Source organism: Ursus maritimus, unplaced genomic scaffold, assembly GCF_017311325.1.
Source record: "Ursus maritimus isolate PB19 unplaced genomic scaffold, ASM1731132v1 scaffold_23, whole genome shotgun sequence".
NCBI lineage: Eukaryota > Metazoa > Chordata > Mammalia > Carnivora > Ursidae > Ursus > Ursus maritimus.
This window is the reverse complement of record NW_024424786.1, coordinates 5,875,801-5,882,963: the sequence shown is the minus strand read 5'-3', so window position 1 is coordinate 5,882,963 and position 7,163 is coordinate 5,875,801. Positions and strand designations below refer to the sequence as shown.

At 48.2% G+C, this 7,163-nt stretch overlaps 1 long non-coding RNA gene across 1 annotated transcript; it reads left to right on the top strand.

The window, feature by feature from the left end:
- Window positions 1-363: 363 nt before the first annotated feature.
- On the top strand, window positions 364-6,790 carry LOC121104747. Its single transcript, XR_005837064.1, has 3 exons — window positions 364-954; window positions 2,391-2,437; window positions 4,730-6,790. It is a non-coding gene; the product is annotated as an uncharacterized LOC121104747 (long non-coding RNA).
- The last annotated feature ends 373 nt before the right edge of the window (window positions 6,791-7,163 follow it).

Sequence of the window (7,163 nt, the reverse complement as noted above, 5' to 3'; positions counted from 1 at the left end):
TTTTTTTTTCATTTTTAAAAAAGATTTTATTTATTTGACAGAGAACACAAGTAGGCAGAGCAGAGGGAGAGGGAGAAGCAGGCCTCCTGCTGAGCAAGGAACCCAATGTGGGGCTTGATCCCAGGACCCTGGGATCATGACTTGAGCTGAAGGCAGACGCTTAACCGACTGAGCCACCCAGGCACCCCCTTTTTTTTTCACTCGTTCCATGAGGTACTCAGTGAGCTATTTCTTTTTTTCTTACCTTTTTTTTTTTTTGAAGATTTCATTTATTTATTTGAGAGAGAGAGAGAGCACGAGTGGGGTGAGGGGCAGAGGGAGATGTAGACTCCCCATTGAGCAGGGAACCTGATGGGGGGCTTGATGCTGGACTTGATCCCAGGACCCTGGGATCATGACCTGAGTGGAAGACAGACACTTAACCGACAGCCACACAAGCGCCCCCGCAGTGAGCTAGTTCGGTCTTAAAATTGTCTTGCAGTTCTGGGAGATTTTCTTGAATTATTCCTTTAATGTTTCTTTCACACTATTTTCTGTGTTCTCTTTCTGGAACGCATTATTTGCTCAGACGTTTTGGACTGATCTTTTTATTTTTTTCTTCTTTTACCAACTATTGTCCATCTCTTTTCCTACATATTTTAAATTTCCCAGAGTCAGTGGTATGTCGGTGTTACATGTATGTTGTTGCATGTGTATACACATATGTGTGTATACATATATGTTGTGGGTATACACACGTTTATGTTGTACACATGCATGTATGTTTTATGTTGGTGAAAGTTTAGCTCTTGTGGAGGAGATGACAACACTGATTTGTAGTGTTTGCCTATTTCGGTGGTGTAAGAACTCCCACTGTGGCCTACTGCGAGCTACCAGAGGGATGTCGTCGTGCGGAGTTGGGAAGAGATGCTCGGCGGTGGACCATCGTATAGGAGTCCCCAGACAGAAACAAATGTAAGTGGCTGCAAGACCATAAGTAATGGTAAAACTATAAAACGGGAAATGATGGGTTAAGTATTGATTACGTTTGTTTTGAATATAATTTATTTACCTTTGAGTTCATAATTTTATTTTTAAATAATGCCTGTGTTTAACTGGCTTGCAGAATTCCCGAAAATTTAACAGTTGGCTCAGAGCTCATTTTTGTTCCTTTAATTTTTTTTTTTTAAGACTTTATTTAGGGGCACCTGGGTGGCTTAGTCGGTTGAGCATGTGCCTTTGGCTCGGGTCATGATCCCAGGGTCCTGGGATCAAGCCCCACATTGGGCTCCCTCTTCCATGGAGCAGCTTCTCCCTCTCCCCCTGCCTGCTGCTCCCCTGCTTGTGCTCACTCTCTGTGTCAAATAAATAAATAAATAAATAAAATCTTAAAAAAAAAGATTTTATTTATTTGAGGAATGCTTGAGTGGGTCAGTGGGTTATGTGTCTGCCTTAGGCTCAGGTTGTGATCTCAGCTTCCTAGGATCGACCCTGAGTCAGGCTCTCTGCTCAGTGGGGAGCCTGCTTCTCCCCTTTTTCCTGCTCGTGCTGTCACTATCTCTGTCTCTCTCAGATAAATAAAAATCTTTAAAGACAAGATAAAATGCTTATAGTTGCACATTTAAAAAATATTTGTGAGAGAGAGCACGTGAGAGAGCACAAGCAGGCATACCCAGATGCAGTTACTCCTTTTCGTTACTAGGTGGCGTAGTGTCGTTGCTGCTGCTAACAACGACCATATAACCTGCAATGTACGTTCACATTTATTATTTCTTTGATTTTCACACCTTTCCAAAAGTTAACTCCAGATATTCTTGGAAGGAGGCTGGCATAAACTCAAAAAAATATATATTCCATTTTAAAGATGGGGAGGGATACCTAGGTGGTTCAGTGAGTTGGGCATCTCTTAATCTCAGCTCAGGTCTTGATCTTAGGGTTGTGAGTTCAAGCCCCACATTGGGCTCTGCACTGGGCGTGGAGCCTACTTAAAAAAAAAAAAAAAAAGAAGATGGAGAAATTGAGGTTCAGAAAAGGTAATTCAAACCAAGACCATTAGGAGGTCTAGTGTTCCTATCACTATACCTTGATGCCTCCTGCAATCCTTTTTTTCAAGTTTTTTTAGATTTTATTTATTAGAGAGAGAGCACAAGCAGGCAGAGGGAGAGGGAGAAGCAGGCTCCCACTGAGCAGGGAGCCCGACGCAGGGCTCGATCCCAGGACCCTGAGATCATGACCCGAGCCGAAGGCAGACGCTTAGCCGACTGAGCCGCCCAGGCGCCCCTGTAATGCCTTCTTTTCTAGCATAGGTTTAGGTGCAAGGGGTTTTTGTTATAGTCTCTGTGTCTTTTTGTATGTCCAACATAAAAAGTCTCTGTGAGGTCTACCATTATAAAAGCAGTTTGTTCCCTCAGCAGATATTTACTGAACACTTCTGCGACAAAGATTCTTCTATACAGCGGTGAGCAGCAGTCGACCTGGGGTCTGCATTCATCGCTAATCCATTCCCATCGCACACTGAGTGCACAGTTTCTGCTGTGGGCACCATGCTATGCCAGATGCTGATAAGATGACCCGTGCCTGGCCCTGCACTGCCTGGTCCTGCACTCACTGCCTGGCCCTGCACTGCCTGGTCCTGCACGTGAAAAGACCTCCAGATTGGGGCACATTATCCGTGAGGCATGCAAACCTCACGAGGCCGAAATTAGCTTCAGAAGAGAGATGAAGATAAAGTGTTAAGGAAAAATCACAAAATTTGGAGGGCTTCAGGAGAGGAGATGGCAGTTAAGCTGGATCGGGAAGGACACACTGGGCAAGCAGGGAGGGGGTGCACTGCAGGCAAAGAGGCTTCGAAGCAGAGGAACAGCGTGAGCAAAGTATGGAGGTGGAAAGCGTGCAGTGTGAGGGTCCAGTGAGTTATCTGTTCGGTGAACTTAGTAGTAAAGTCTGGGAAAGGAGTTAGGTCAACTCCCAGAGGGCCCACGTCCAGGCCAAGCTGCTAGACTATTCTGGAGGAGACCTAGGGCTATCTGCTGTTAGTAAGGGCGGGAGAATAACCACCTGGCATAGCACAGTCGGGATGGCCCCTGGTCTGTGAGTGCCTCCGCCCAGTTTTCTCCATTCCCGCACCGCCTCGCGGTGGTGGCCAAGTCTCACTGCGGGCTGACCCTCATCTGGAAAAGGAGCTTGGACCAGGTAGGCATGCTGAGTTCTGGAAGAAGATGAAACTATCCAACTCCAGAAGATAGCCCTGGGGCAGGGACGATGAGTGTTTCCAGTCCTAACGGAATCACTTTTTCCTCCAGCTTACTAACAGATTCCCTTCTGGCCTCACCTCTGCCTGAAGGTTGGAAAATCAGGTGTATTGTGAGTCGTCTTCTGGGCTCCGTCCAACCTGCCCATTTCTTCATTCAGCAATGTTCTCTAAATGCTTCCAATGGCCCTGGCCCCTCTCCTCCCCTCTCTCATCTATCCATCCATCCGTCCATCCATCCAATCGCCAAATGTTTATTGAACTATGTGTCAGGTGCTGTTTTAGGGTTTGGGATATAAGAGTGAGCAAAACCAGACACGGTCCCTACCCTCATGGAGCCTGCAGGGTTTTGGAGGAGAAAGATATTCAAATAATCACCACACAAATGTAGATGCCAGCTGTAACAAGTACAGAGATTGCCTGGTGCTACAAGAGCCTACCAAGGTTGGGAGGGTGAATCTCACAGGTAGGCGGAAAAGGCTTCTTGGAGGAGGTGACCCTTGAGCTGTTCATCTGCAGGAAGGGGGAGCAAAGTGGGAAGGGGCATGGGCATTGCTGGCACAGGGATACGAAGACCTTGTGGCAGAAGGGAGCAGTGAGTGTGCGGGAGGGAGAGTGGAACTGACAGGAGGGAGGGAGGGAGGCAGGACTTTGTGGACCTTTTAAAAGATCTGCCTTTGCTTTAGGGCAATAGGGATAGAGGGCATTCATCAGGGGGGAGTGCCATGATCAGCTTTACATTTTGAAAATATTCTGTCAGCTTCTCTGTGAAGAAGGGATGTGGGCAGATAGAAGGGCCTAGTGACTTTGCAAGACCAGTAAGGAGGCCAGAGTCCAAAGGAGAGATGACTGTAAGTTTGGACTAGGTGTTAGGGTAGAGATGGAGAAGAGTAGAAAAATTAGAGAAACATCTAGAAAGTAAATTTGTTAAGACTGGGGTTCGGGTGGGCTATGGGGAGTGAGAGAGAGAGTACGAGGTATAAAAGATGACCGCCAGGCCTCTGACATGGGCAAGAGGAGGGAAGGTGGTCAGTTCCTGTAGGGAGGGGACACCGAGGAAGGGGCAGGCACGGGCAGCACATTATGAGTTCAGTGTTGGGGACGTTGGGTTTGAATTGTCTTTAGGATAACCACACAGAGATGCCAAATAATAACAGCCACTTACTGGCCGCTTACATGCGTTAGGCTGGAGGGGGAGAGTAGCAGTGCCTCCATTGTTCACAAGAACACATAGACAGGAGTAGAAACTGAAGCCACAGTCAAATGGTATTGCCCCTGGAGAGGAGTCCAGCTTCTTTCCCGCCACCCCACCTCCAGCTGGGCCCCACTCAGGCCCGCCCTGCCATGCTGGGCAGCCAATGGGGGGCCTGGGTCACCAGGTGTGGTAAATGGTGTCAAAGACGGCCACAACGAGACCTCCCGTCCCACTGGTCTTCTTGGAACCTTACTCTTCTCCAGTTCAGACATGGTGTCTAATCATTTTCCTGGTCCATCTGGCAGGCCTGTGGCTCGCTTGTAACCAACAGGATTCTGAGAAGTGACACTTCAGGACTTCCGTAGTGACGGCAGGAGAGGCCCTGTTGCCTGGGACACTCCTGTGTGGGGTCCTGAGCCGCCACGTAGGGCAGCTGGGACCCTGATGCCTCCATCTGTGTGAGCCGACGCCCTGCACAGGCGCTCTGGAAAACTGCCACAGTTATGGCCCAGGAAATAGTACTAACCTTGGGGCACGCGGGTGAACATACCTCCGTGTGACTCCTGCCCCCAGCCCTGGAGTCACCCCCAGCCACCGATCATCCCAGCGGAGGCCCGAGACATTTCAGAGCAGAGACAAGCCATTCCTGCTGTGCCCTCTGATTTCTTGACCTATAGAATTCTGAGCAAAAGAAGATGATTGTTTTGAGACACTGAATATTGGGATAATGTGTTTCACAGCAAAAATGACGGGAACATCTTACTGAGGAGGGGAAGGGGAGTTTCTATAGCTTCATGGTGGCTGGAGGGACAGGGCGGTGGCTTCCCTGCCTCTCTCCATTTGCTGTGACTTCCAGTTCTCGCCTCATCTCACCCTGATTGGAATGACACATGGACGCGTCTGTCTGCCCTGTCAGGCTGGCTGGGAGCCCCCGTGGGAAGAGGATGGCTGGGCTGTCCTGGTTGCCACGTATCCCAGGCACCCGGCACAGAGCCCGACAAGAAGAGAATCGGTAAATGCTCGCTGGGTACATGCCTGCCTGCGGTTGGTCTGATGTTTATTTCGCCAAGGGTGGGGATCTCAGACTTCTTCCGAGTTCACAGGGGAGCTGCACGGAAGCTCTTGCTTGCTGGCTGCCTCACACAGATCTAGGACTGGACTGAAAGCAGTCTTTCTGAAAGCATTCTCATGAACACAACATTTTGATTGAAACAATGATTTGATTGAAAATAAAAATTCCCCAGTTGCTGGGTTTTTTTTCCCTATTGTGTCAGCTGTTTTCATGCTCCATAAGGCAATTTTCAATCCTCTAAAAATTTTTAAGCATTTTTGTCCATTTTCAGAACTTTTCAGAGTTTTCCCCGTATTTGAAATTTGTTTTAGCCTATTTTACTGCTTTTCAATACTTGCAGTGACTGAAAGTTGGAAGAGCCTAAGGGTCTAGTTGAGGAAGGGACTGCCCAGGACCACTGACTTAGATCTCAGAGGAGGAAAGCCAGACAGGCACTTTATTGGGGTGCTCATTTTTTCGTGTATGGTAAGTTGAGGCTCAGGGTCACAGAGTGAGGGGACAGTGAGGACTAGAACCCAGTGTCCTGGCTCCTGGCCTACTACTCTCTCCCCTCTGTTCCTGCTCCAGATAGGAGCAGAAATGGTCTCCAGATGATATTAAATCTTTTTCATGTCTATTTTCTGATGTTTCTAAAGGAATATCAATTGCCTTTGGCAAAAGATAAAAAACAAAGAGTGAAAGAATAAAAAAATCCTATTAAAGGCATTTCACCTGAAGGACCCACACCCCCCTCCATCCCTCCACCACACACACACACACACACACACACACACACACACGCACAGAGAGAGAGAGAGAGAGAGAGAGAGTAGTTCTACCGCCCGCCCATACAGCATTGCCTCTTTCAAGACAGTGGCCTTTATGGACATTCTGGCTCAGACACATGATCACACAGGTCCCAGCTTTGAGCCACCGGGGCCAGGAAAATCCAGTATATTCTGGGGGCACATACCCACCCAAGTAGACGCCAAGCGGAGAGAGGTAGGTCCTGAAGAAGGACGTGAGCCCTAAGGAGCCCCAGCAGAGGGCAGCAGGAAGCTGGCCCAAAGACTCTTAGGAGTCCCCCTGCTAAGAATATCACTGGGGGTCTGGAGGCTCCATGGAGGAGAATTTGGGTCAGAGGGAGGGGAGTGGAAAAGCTAGTTTAGGTTTGTGTATGGAGATGGCCTGTGTAAGTTTGGGGAGACAGGAATTAAGAAGGCAAAACTGCCAGAGGTGAGGATGGGGACTGAAAGTTCTATGCAGGCTGGGAGGGACTGTGTCTGTTTCATGCGAGCAGCTATACTGTTAAAACAGTGCCTGGAATACAATATAAAGTAGTATTTGTTAATTAAATGCACAAATGGAGATACCGTGGGGTGGGGGTGAGGGAGGGAAGGAAAGGGATGGCAAATGTTTGAGTGGAAGACAAAAAACAAAGGAATTTTTACTTGTTGAGCACCTGTTTGTGGGCAACATGCCGATAATAAGCTCTTTAAGTTCATGATATCTCTTTTTTTGCAAGTTAGTTTTTTTTTCAAGATTTTATTTATCTATTTGACACAGAGAGAGAGAGAGAGAGAGAGCGCACAAGCAGGCAGAGGCAGAGGGAGAAGCAGGCTCCCCACTGAGCAGGGAGCCCAACGCAGGGCTTGATCCCAGGATCCTGGGACCATGACCTGAGCCAA